Below are 12260 nucleotides of genomic sequence, written 5' to 3'. Positions count from 1 at the left end.
CATTCTCTCAGAGTAGCTCAAGCAGGGGTGGGTAACCTGTGGCCTTCTGGATCCTTGGCTTCTGGAGTGTGGCTTTTTGACCGAATCCAAATTTTACAGGACAAATCCTTTAAATAAAGGCCAAATTAATTCAGCCCTTTCACTCTCCAGAATGTTATGATGCATTTTAAAATATGCAAATACTTATGAGTACAAATAAATCTTTCACTGTTTAATGTTCAAGTTGTTAGTGGATAAAGCTATTTTTTAACTCAACAGCCAGGTTGGCCCTAGTAAAGACTTCTCCAAAGCTTTCTATTTTTTAAAACCTTTTTACCTGTTTCTTTGCTCTATTTCTAAGCTCCTACACTGCAGAAAAGATCCAAGTTTTTTCCACAAGTATCTCATGCTGCAAGTTTTTGTGCCAGAGATGACAGAAGAGCCATTTGGATGCAATAAATGTGAATAAATTGTGTGTGTGAATTAGGAGTGGTTTATAGATTTTTTAAAAGGCTTTCAGAAAAAGTCGTGTATACTATTAAAGGAAACATAATTTTTAACGGTATCCCCCAGGGAAAAAAACCTGTTTTACTACAACACAAGCCTGAGCTTACTGAACTGGACATCCATCTTCTGACCTAGTATGGCAATCCTTAGGGTCTCAGCGCTGGGTGCTCTGTTTACAAGAAACTGAGGCCTGAGACTAAAGAACAAAGAAAAATGCCTCGCACCAAAGGTGTGGGGGATGTTTTGTACACAAATGAAGATTTGAGGCGGAGTACTTCCTCAGATTTTGGAAGGCATTACAAATCACTCTTTTTTTGCTTACGTGTTAAGAATTTATTTTGTGTTCTCAGACCATTTCCTAATAAGAAAATACCTAATAATTTACAAACGGCAATCTGTCTTCCCCTACATTTGCTGACCACTAAGACTGGATAAAATTTCCTTAAGCTTTACCAGAGTGGGAGGATTGGGAATAATGTGAGCACAACAGAGTTCGGATGCAACATCAACTCCAAGCTCCGCCAGCTGGTTTCCATCGAGAGGTCCCCCAGGAGAACGCCCCTCCGAGGCGGCGGCCGGCTCGGCGCGGGAGTGAGACCCAGCGAGGCAGTCCGAGCGCGGCCGCGGAGCAGGGCCGGGGGCGCCCGGCCTCCGTTCACCTTTGTTTCAGGTACCCCTGCTCCCAGCCGGGCCTGGGATCCCGCCCGTAGCCCAGAGCTCGTGGTGACACATCCTTCTTTGGCCAAGTCGGGCCGAGGCTGGGCAGGGGGCGGGGAAGGAAAATGAAGCCTCAGCGCCTAACGACGTGACTCTCAGTTCTTCCAAAACGTTGGCATTTGTTTCTCTGCCAAGCTTTCCTGTTAACAAGTTCCCGAGGGCCGTACGGGCGAACTGGCCTGGGAGCCCCGGAAAGTGGGCGGGCCCAGGCCGCCCCCTGCTTTGCCTCCTCCGCGGGCGCCTCGGGGCAGGCGTTTTCCACACCTCCCGGGCCACCGTGCCCCGAGACTGAGCTGGGCGTGCAGAGGCGGCCGCACCGCCTGGAATCCCGACTTCCACAGCCCTGTCCGCTCCGCGCGGCCCCTCCGGCCAGGCCGGTCCCCGCCCCCAGGCCCCGGCCCCGCCCGCCCCGGCCTCCGCGCGCCGCCCCCCGGCCTCGCCACCCTCTCAGGCCGGGCCGCTGGAGCAGAGGGCTCCGGGCCTCGCGGCGGCAGTCCCCGCGCCTACCTCGGGCCCGCGGCTCCTCCTCCGGCTGCTGCCTCGGCTCGCGCGCGGCACTCGCCTCCAGGGCTCCCCGCGGCGCGCACTCTCGGGCTACGAATGCTGCTCGTGAGGAGCGGAGGCCCGAGCGCGCCCCGCCCAGCCGCCCGCGGACCCCTCCTCCTCCCCCTCTCCCCACCCTCCGCGGCGGGCTCGGCGCCCCGCCCCGGCCGCCCCTGGCCCCGCCCTCCAGGCTCCGCCCCGCCCCGCCGGCCAATGCAGGAAGGGGGCCGCCAGGGGCGCCGCGACAGCCGCTGCAGCCGCCGCTGGTGCAGTGCCCTCTAGGCGGCCCCGCGGGGACGCGATTCGTAGTGGTCACTACCACTTGACGGGTGCGAGTCTCTTGCTCGGATTTATTCGTTATTGTCATCGTCATTGTTGTTATCTTTGTTGTTTATTGTTATCGTCCTTAGTTATTTTGCCCTTTTCGCCGCTGACACTCTCCCGGCACTCCGATGCTCCCAGGGGCGGGCACCAGCGTCGCATTTCGCTGAGTCCAAAAAGTTGAGTGAATTTTGAAAGAACAAAAATTTACTTTTAGCTGTAACAAAATATAACACAAATACAGAAAAGCATATAAAACTAATGCACAGTTTAATGGATTATTCTGAGACACACCTTTTAACCACTCCCCCAATTTAACATCATGTAAAATGGTCTATCTGAAAACAAAACCTCGATAGTTGTGAGGCGCAGGCTGGGAGGGCCCCCCAAATTGTCGTCCTTCCAACTGCCACAAGAACTTAAAGGCTGCTGGCCCATAAACATGCCCTCTCCAAAAATACATTTGTAAAATGGGAATTTCCCCAGAATTAGGAACCCTCAATTAAGAGTTATTTGTAAAATTCTTAATTAAAAAGATAAGTCAATAAATATATAAGAGCCAGGCGCGGTGGCTCATGCCTGTAATCCTAGCACTTGGGAGGCCGAGGTAGGCTGATCATTTGACCTCAGGAGTTCAAGACCAGCCTGAGCAAGAGCGAGACCCCGTCTCCACCAAAAAAAAAAAAAAAAAAAAAGAAAGAAAGAAAGAAAAAAAAAGAAAGAAATTAGCTGGACAACTAAAAATATATAGAAAACATTAGCCGGGCATGGGGGCGCATGCCTGTAGTCCCAGCTACTCGGGAGGCTGAGGCAGGAGGATTGCTCCAGTCCAGGAGTTCGAGGTTGCTGTGAGCGAGGCTGATGCCATGGCACTCTATCCCAGGCAACAGTGAGACTCTGTCTCAATAAATTAATAAGTAAGCATACAAATAACAATAAATAAGTCAATCAATTGGAAGATTGAATAGCATGAGGAAGAAGCATCTAGGGGTGGGCCATGGGAGGTATATAAAGACTTAAAAATAGGCAAGGATTAGGGCTGTGAGGCTATGTCCTGGGCACCTGGGCTATCCTTACTGTGTCACCAGCACGTAGCACAGCACCAGGCACATACTAGGTGCCATATGTGTGTGTGTATGAACATATGTATATATGTGTGTATGTACATACATTAATACACAGACATATACATGTGTGTATGTATGTGTATTTATATATACATATATATAGCACAAGGCGAGAAAAAAATATGTAAAATAACCCCAAACAGGTTTTACCTACTGAACAATTTCACCCACGTCAATCCTTCTAGTAGCTAAAATGATGTGCTCAGTGAGATGCCTTGATGCCTTGGAAAGAAAGAGACCATTATACTTTCAACTTTATACTGCTTTTCCATTTTAAAAGCCTTTTCACAAGCATATGACATCTTATTTAAGACAGAGCAATCCTGTGAAAAAGGTGGGGCAGGACAGGACTTTGCAAAGGTCACAGTGCAATGCATACTGATAAGAAGGTGAAGTACACAGTGAACCATAAAATGATTTCAGTACTGCAGACCCTGCCAACCAGGATTCCTGGTTTGTCTTAAGAGTTTTATCGCCCGAGTTTTTACATTATGACTCCTTTGGCTCTTTTGCCATACATTTATACACATTATAACTTGAATGTATAAAGGACACAACACTTGACTGGAAATTTGAATCAATACAATGAAGTTAGCCTCTCCATCATGAGCGCCTTGGTGGATTGGAGCCCAAGAGTTGCTAATTCACCACAATTTATAGAGCACCCAAGCTCTGTGGTAGGTAGTAGGAATACAAAGCATATAAAATAAATAAGATACAATCTTTGCTCTTAAGGAGCGTATGGTCAAGTAAAGGGGAAAGGTTTGGAAGTAAATGAGTGTTTATTATGATGGTAGGGGAACAGTCATAAGCACAATTAATTCCACTAGGGGTAAGGAGAGAGTAGGGTAAGTCTTGTCAGAGAATATCTGCATATTTTTCATTATAAAAAATCAAACATTGCAAACATAAAAAGAATAACATAATGAGCTAGTATGTGCCCATTACTCTGCTTCAACAGTTATCATCTCATGGTCAATTTGTTCCAGCTGTACCCTCACCTTCGCTTTCCCTCCCTGGATTATTTTGGAGCAAATCACATGCAGAATATTTTCACTCACAAATATTTAACTATGCATCTCTAAATGATAAAGTCTATTTTAAAAAACAACCACAAAATCATTAAAATTGTTTAAATTAATAATTTCTTAACATCTAGACAGTGTTTAAATTTTCCTGATTTTCTCATATGTGATTAATGTAGTTTATTTCTTCAAGTCAGGATCCAAACAAGGTCCTCATATTGTATTTGGTTAAAATCTCTTAAACCTTTTTATTTCCTTGTACTTTATATGTTGAAGAAATGGATGGGTTGTCCTATGGAATTTCCCACATTCTGCATTTTGTTGATTGCATCCCTGTGTTGTTTTTTAACATGTGCCTCTACTTCTGTATTTCCCCACAAACTAATAGTTAGAACTAGAGACTTGGTCAGATTTAGGAAAATACAACCCATAGTGAAAAGAAAAATCAGCCAATCAAAAAAAAAAAAAAGAGGAACCAGAACTTGCACAGATATTAGAATCAGCAGCCAAGAACATTAAAGTTACTATAATTATATTCTGAATGTTAAAATAGTTAAATAGATGTAAAAAAGGGAAAATGTAAAAAAAAAACCCAACTAGTATTTTTATAGATGAAGACTATAATGTCTGAGGTAAAAATAGTTTGGATTGGATTAATGGTAAATTAGACATTGCCAAAGAAATGATTAGTGAACTTGAAGTCACATCAATAGAAATTATCCAAAATGAAACATACAGAAAAAAAATTAAAAATCAAAAAGAGCATCAGTGAGTTGTGGAACAACTACAAGTGGCCTAATATATATGTAAATAAAATCTCCAAAGGAGAGGGTGGGGACAAAGAATATTTGAAGAAATAATAGCCAAAAGTTTCCAAAATTTATGAAAATAATATACTCTTAGATCTAAGAAGTTCAGCAGACTTCCAGTTTCCAGTCCTGCAGATGACAGAATTAAACCCAACCACATCAATAATCATAATAAATGTGGGACTCTTGGTTCTAAAATAACAGTGTAGAAAGAAGCTGGCCTCACTAACCCCCCCCCCCCAGAAAACCAGAAACAAATATACATCACTGAGATTATCAGCAGCAATATTCCAGAGATAAAATATATGGATGAGACAGTTCCAGGGCCATAGAGAACTGAAAAAAACTCTGAGCAGACAATAACAAAATTGGACTTCCACATTAATGGTGCCCCTCCCCGCATTCTGCCTGGCACCAAGCCCGCAGAAAATTTCCCTTCAACTCATGGTTTCTACACTGGAAAAAGTGGATTGAAGTGGACAAGCACCTTCCCCACCATCTTGGGTGCCCTGGCAGGGACCTGTCCCTGCCTTAATCCACAGGAAACATTGTGAGTACCTGAAGGGAGACATATTCCTTAGGACAGGCAGAGACAAAGGGTGAGGCAGGATTACCATCCCCAGCGCTGGAAACTCTGCTCTGTAACTCAGCCAAAGGAGATACCAAATCAGAGTGGCTGTTCAGCAGCACCTTGCTGTAGCAGGTACATTCTATAGGTTGCCTGGGCATGAACCCCCCAGCCAGCCTTCTCACACTGTTGGGACACCCCCTTTGGGACCTCCCATTTATTAGGGCCAAGGAGAACCTGGGATTAAAGCACCACCTAGAGCTAAAAAGGAGGCAGTGACCTAGCAGTAAGGAATCTGTAAGCAAATATATTCAATAAAAGCCAAAACAAGCCAGACAGAGAAGACTGGAATAAATAATTAATCTTTCAATGCAAAGACATAGACATACATCCACAAGAAACATCAGCAAACAGGGAACCATGACCTCCCCGAACAAACATAGCAAGGAACCAGTGACTGACTCTAACGAGACAGCAATATGTGAGCTCTTTGACCAAGAATTCAAAACAGCAGTTTTAAGGAAACTCAGTGATCTACAAGATGACATGGAAAAGCAATTCAGAAATTTATCAGAGAAATTTGAAAGAGATTAAAATTAAAAAAATCAAACAAAGTTTGGAACCAAGAAATACATTGCTGAACTGGATAATCCATTAGAGGCTCTCAACAACAGAATGGATCAAGCAGAGGAAAGAATCAGTAATCTCAAAGACAGACTATTTGAAAATACACAGGCAGAGGAGATAAAAGAAAAAAGAATGGTAGGGAATGAAGACTGCCTACAAGATACAGAACAAAAACCCAAATTTAAGAGTTATTGGTGTTCAACAGGGAGTTGAATAAGAGCAAGGGGTAGAAAACTTATTCAAAGAAATAATAACTTGAGAAAGATATAATTTCCAAAACTTGAGAAAGATATAAATATCCAGATAAAGGAAGGTCAGAAAATACCAAACAGATTTCACCCAAAGAAGACTACCCCAAGGCTTTTAATACGTAAACTCTCAAAGTCAGGAACAAAGAGAAGCTCCTAAAATCAGCAAGAGAAAAGAGGCAAATAACAGATAAAGGAGCTCGAATTTGTCAGGCAGCACACTTCTCAAGGGAAACCATACATGCCATGAGGGAATGAAATGACATTTTCAAAGAGCTAAAAGAAAAAAAAATTGCCATCCAATAATACTGTACCCAAAACAAAGTTATCCTTTAATTATGAAAGAGAGATAAATTCTTTCCCAGACAAACAAAAGCTGAGAGAATTCACCAACACCAGACATGTCTTGCAAGAAATGCCAAAAGGAATTCTTCAATCTGAAAGAAAAAACAGTAACATGTAAGAAGAAAACATTTGAAGGTATTATATAAAACCCACTTGTAAAATTAAATACACAGACAAACCCAGAATACTCAAATACATAACTGTGGTGTGTAAGCCACTCAAAACTCTAGTATAAAGCCCAAAAGATAAATCTATCAAAACTGGTAACATCTACAGCAATCTGCTAAGAGATAGGTAATATAAAAATGTGTAAATTGAGACAACTAAAAGTCAAAAGGGGGGTTGGAGTTAAAGTGTAGAATTTTTGTTGTCTTGGTTTGGGTCTGTTCTTTTCTTTGTTATCTAAGATGAGCTGTTATCTCTTTAAAATAGTTTGTTATATCTATAAGATTTTTTGTAAGCTTCATAGTAGCCACAGCACAAAAAACCAACAATAGACTCACTAAAAATAAAAAGCAACAGATTAAAATGTACTGCCAGAGAATATCACTTAACCACAAAGGAAGACAATAAGAAAGGAGAAAAGGAAAAGAGGAGTTACAAAACAACCAGAAAAGAACCAACAGGCTGGGCGCGGTGGTTCACGCCTGTAATCCTAGCCCTCTGGGAGGCCGAGGCGGGTGGATCACTCGAGGTCAGGAGTTCAAGACCAACCTGAGCAAGAGTGAGACCCCGTCTCTACTAAAAATAGAAATAAATTATCTGGACAACTAAAAGTATATATAGAAAAGGTTAGCCGGGCATAGTGGTGCATGCCTGTAGTCCCAGCTACTCGGGAGGCTGAGGCAGGAGGATCGCTTAAGCCCAGGAGTTTGAGGTTGCTGTGAGCTAGGCTGACGCCACGGCACTCACTCTAGCCCGGGCAACAAAGTGAGACTCTGTCTCAAAAAACAAAAACAAAAACAAAACACCGACAAAATGCCAATAGTAAGTCCTTACTTATCAATAAGAGCACTGAATGTAAATGGACTCAATTCTCCATTTAAAAGGCAAGGAGTGGCTGAATGAATAAAGACACAAGATCCAACTATATGCTATCTATAAGAACCCACTTCACTTATAAAGACAAAGATAAACTGAAAGTGGAAGGATGAAAAAAGATATTCCATGCAATTAGAAACAAAAAAAGAGCAGGAATAGCTATACTTAAGTTAGATAAAATAGGCTACTAATCAAAGACCATAAAAAGAGACAGAGAATATCACTATGTAATGATAAAGGGGTCAATTTGTTACCAAGCAATGGACTTGCTGCCTGATGCTCATACTGATGTCAATACTATGACACTGGCTTTTTATTAACTAGGGTGCAATTCAAATGCACAATTCTTATGATGAGATCAAAGACAATTTAAGGTGTAAGCGCATATTAATAAGAGACTCGCCCTGAAAGATATCTTGAACCAGAAGCAATTTCTTTTCACAAAAGAGAAAGTAGCACCTAGGAGCTTGAAGTACTTTGGCAGAAAAGCAGGAACCTCACCACCAAACCTCTAGAAAAAACTAGTCTAGGTGACCACTCAGGGTCAGTCAAGTAGGCCCACACCCTGCCAAGGGGCTACAGTGCCTCTGGTAGGATTTAGTCCCATCTGGGTTGCGAAAATTGTTAGTGAACATGGGCTCACCTCCTGTTGCACATAGAAGCCAAGACTGGCTTTTAAGAAAAGAAAAAGCTTTATTGCAAGTCAACTGGCAAAGAGACTAGAAGCAACACTCAAATCTCTCTCTGGTCAGGCGCAGTGGCTCACACTTATAATCTGAGCACTCTGAGAGACCGAGGCAGGAGAATCGCTTGAGCCCAAGATTTTGAGGTTGCTGTGAGCTAGGCTGACACCATGGCACTCTAGCTCAGGTGACAGAGCGAGACTTCATCTCAAAAAGAAAAACCTCTCTCTCCAAGCTGGGGACTAGGGGCAGGTTTTATAGGCAGAGAGTAACCATGGGAGAGAGGAAAATGCAATGAGGCATGATCTGATTGGGCCATGCAAAGAGGTGCTGTTGAGTCATTGGCTTATAAATCCGTATTGCAACAAAACAGGGCATTCCTTGCTTCTTAATTTGGTCCCCGTTCCTTCATCTGAGTACTTAGGTTCCACCTGTAGTTGACTTTTTCATTCCAGCCCACTCTGGGGTCATGAATTGGGCATGATTGGTTCATCTGGGCATGCTTGGGTTACGTGACCTGCAACCTGAGGGAGTCTGTTGTAGCTGGAAAACAACTCATTACTTAGTTACATTTTGTTACTGACAAAGCTGAACTATGCTTAAGTATTGAACTGGTTCTGCAGTTTCGATCAGCAAAAGGATATAACAATTATAAACATTTATGCACCCAACATCAGAGCCTTGAAGTATATAGAGCAAATAATAATAGATCTAAAAGGAGAGATAGACTGCAATATCATAATAGAGGACTTTAACACCCCACTCTCAGTAATAGACATATCATCCAGCCAGAAAATCAACAAAGAAACATCAAAGTTAAACTACACACTAGACCTAATATGCATAACTGACATTTACAGAACATTGAACCCAACTGCTGCAGAATACATATTTTTTTCCTCAGCACATAGAACACATTCTCCAGAACAGACCATCTCTTAGGCCACAAAATAAGTCTGAACAAATCCAAAAAAGTAAAAATCATGCCAAGTATCTTTTCTGACGACAATGGAATAAAACTAGAAATCAATAGCAAGAGGAACCTTGGAAACTACACAAACACACAGAATTAACAACATGTTCCTGAACTACCAACGGGTCAATGAAAAAATTAAGAAAGAAATTAAAACATTTCTTGGAACAAATGAAAATGGAAATATAATATATTAAAGCCTATGGGATACCACAAAAGCAGTAGTAGGAGGGAAGTTAATAGCAATAAATGCCTACATCAAAAAAAGTTGGAAAACTTCAAATAAACAACCTCATTATTCACCTCAAAAAACTAGAAAATCAAGAACAAACCAAACCCCAATTAGAAAGAAATAATAAAAATGAGAGAAGAAATAAATGAAATTGAGACTAAAAAACAACGCAGAAGATCAACAAAATGAAAAGTTGGTTTTTTGGAAAAGCAAACAAAATCAAGAAACCTTTGGCTAGACTAAGAATAAAAGAAAGAAGACCTAAATAAACAAAATCAGAAATGAAGAAGGAGACATAACAACTGAGACCACAGAAATACTAAGAATCATTAGAGATTATTATGAATAACTATACACCAACAAATTGAAAAACCTAAAATAAATGAATAAATTCTGGGACACAACAACCTACCAAGCTTGAACAATGAAGAAGAAGAAAACTTCAAAAAACCAACAATGAATAGTGAGATCAAAGCTGTAATACAAAGTCTCCCATCAATTAAAAGTCCATGACTGGATGGATTCCCTGCTGAATCCTACCAAACATTTAAAGAATACCAATTATATTCAAACTCTTCCAAAAAATTGAAGAGGAGGCAATACTTTCAAACTTATTCTACAACACCAGCATTACCTTTATACTAAAGCCAGATCAAGACACAACAACAAAAGAAAACTGCAGGCCAATATCCCTGATCAACATAGAAGCAAAAATCCTCAACAAAATACTAGCAAACTGAATTCAACATCATATTAAAAATGTCACTCACCATGATCAAGTAGAATTCATCCCAGGGCTACAAGGATGGTTCAACATATGAAAATCAATACAGGTAATACATCACGTTAACAGAATGGACAAAACCGTATGATTATTTTAACAGATGCCCTGAAAGCACTTGATAAAATCCAACATCCCTTATGATGAATACCCTCATCAAACTGGGTATAGAAGGAACACACCTCAACATAATAATGGTCATAGGTGACAAATTCACAGCTATTAATAACATAGTACTGAACTAGGAAAAATTGAAGGCCTTTCCTCCACAATCTGGAATAAGACAAGGGTGCCCACTTTCACCACTTTTATTCAACATAGTACTGGAAGTCCTGGATAGAGCAATTAGGCAAGAGAAAGAAATGAATGGCATCCAAACTGGAAAGGAAGAAGTCAAATTAGCCTTATTTGCAGATGATATGATCTTATACTTAGAAAAACCTAAAGACTCCACCAAAAAACTTTTACAACTGGTAAATGAATTCAGTAAAGCTGCAGGATATAAAATCAACATACAACTTTTGGAGAGTGACTCGCAATCATCAGTTCTGCACCTTGAATTCATTAATGATTCCAAATAAAATTTAGGGGAAGGAAGAGGAGCTGCATTTCACTATTGGGCATTGGCAAATAATACTTAATTTTGCATTTTTTAGTTAGCAAAGAGTTGATAAACTGACTTCCTTTTTCTAACAGGGAAGGTTTGAATCTTTGGCCCATGATTGGAAAAATTGGGGGCATAGTTTGATACCTTTTTTAAAACTGGCCTTTAAAAGAGCTTGCTCGTCTCATATTAAAGACTTTAGATTCATATGGGAATTGGTTACAAATTCAAATTTTCATGTCACGCCATGACAGCTGACACACAACTCACTTGGCCTTATGCCCAATTCCAGAAGGGACTGAATGTTGGCAGCTATGTTAAGAAAATATGGTCAGAGTGCCTGTGAAGTTAAAACTAGTCATGATGCTAAGATTGCTTAGCTTTTTTTCCCCATTCACAAGTACAGTTGATTTTCCAAGTAATTAAATGCCTCATACAAAATATGCAGAAACATAAGCTAGATATCATTAACGCATTAACTGCCATGTGAGTTGTATTTAACTCACACTAGTTTTGAGCCCAGGCCCTTCTGAAGCATACGTAACTCACACGTCTCTTTACTTTGGGAGCTGCGTGACCCATTTTTCAAGTTGCATATAACTCATACACAGAAAACAATAAAAAATAACAAATTTTTCATTAAATTAGAAAGGATCATTTTGTTTTCAAAGTTTTTATTCTATATTCATAATAAAACACTGTGGCCCCAAGGGAAAAAATTTTTTTTCTAGTGTGGCAGTCAATATGTTAAAGAGAGATGTATTGGTTTTGATGTCATCTAATGTAAATATTGTAATTTGCCTAACAAAACCCATCTAAACTACTATATTAAACTAATGTTTTTATGAATTAAAAATAAAGATGACTGTATATGTAAAAAAATAAAATCAATATACAGAAGTAGCATATATATACACCAACAGTGAACAATCTGAAAAAGAAATCAATGGCCAGTCATGGTGGCTCACTCCTGCAATCCTAGAACTTTGGGAGGCTGAGGCAGGAGGATTGCTTGAGCCCAGGAGTTTGAAGTTTCTGTGAGCTAGGCTGATGCCATAGCATTCACTCTAGCCCAGCAACAAAATGAGACTCTGTCTCAAAAAAAAAAAAAAAAAAGAAAGAAAGAAAGA

The 12260-nt window shown here is 40.8% G+C and overlaps 1 protein-coding gene across 2 annotated transcripts in view; it reads right to left on the bottom strand.

Moving 5' to 3' along the window:
- The window catches only part of PPP2R3A (protein phosphatase 2 regulatory subunit B''alpha), a 156373-nt gene extending 154487 nt beyond the window's left edge, over positions 1 to 1886 (bottom strand). The window contains exon 1 of one of the 2 annotated variants that reach the window (XM_045539108.1): positions 1711 to 1886. The gene's annotated coding sequence lies outside the window, so the exon portion shown is untranslated. The remainder of the gene's footprint in view (positions 1 to 1710) is intronic. The other variant, XM_045539107.1, reaches the window with a different exon arrangement.
- Between the last annotated feature and the right edge of the window lie 10374 nt (positions 1887 to 12260).

The sequence above is a fragment of the Lemur catta genome, chromosome 1, assembly GCF_020740605.2.
Source record: "Lemur catta isolate mLemCat1 chromosome 1, mLemCat1.pri, whole genome shotgun sequence".
NCBI lineage: Eukaryota > Metazoa > Chordata > Mammalia > Primates > Lemuridae > Lemur > Lemur catta.
The sequence above is the reverse complement of the archived record's forward strand: the minus strand, read 5'-3'. Positions and strand labels throughout refer to the sequence as shown.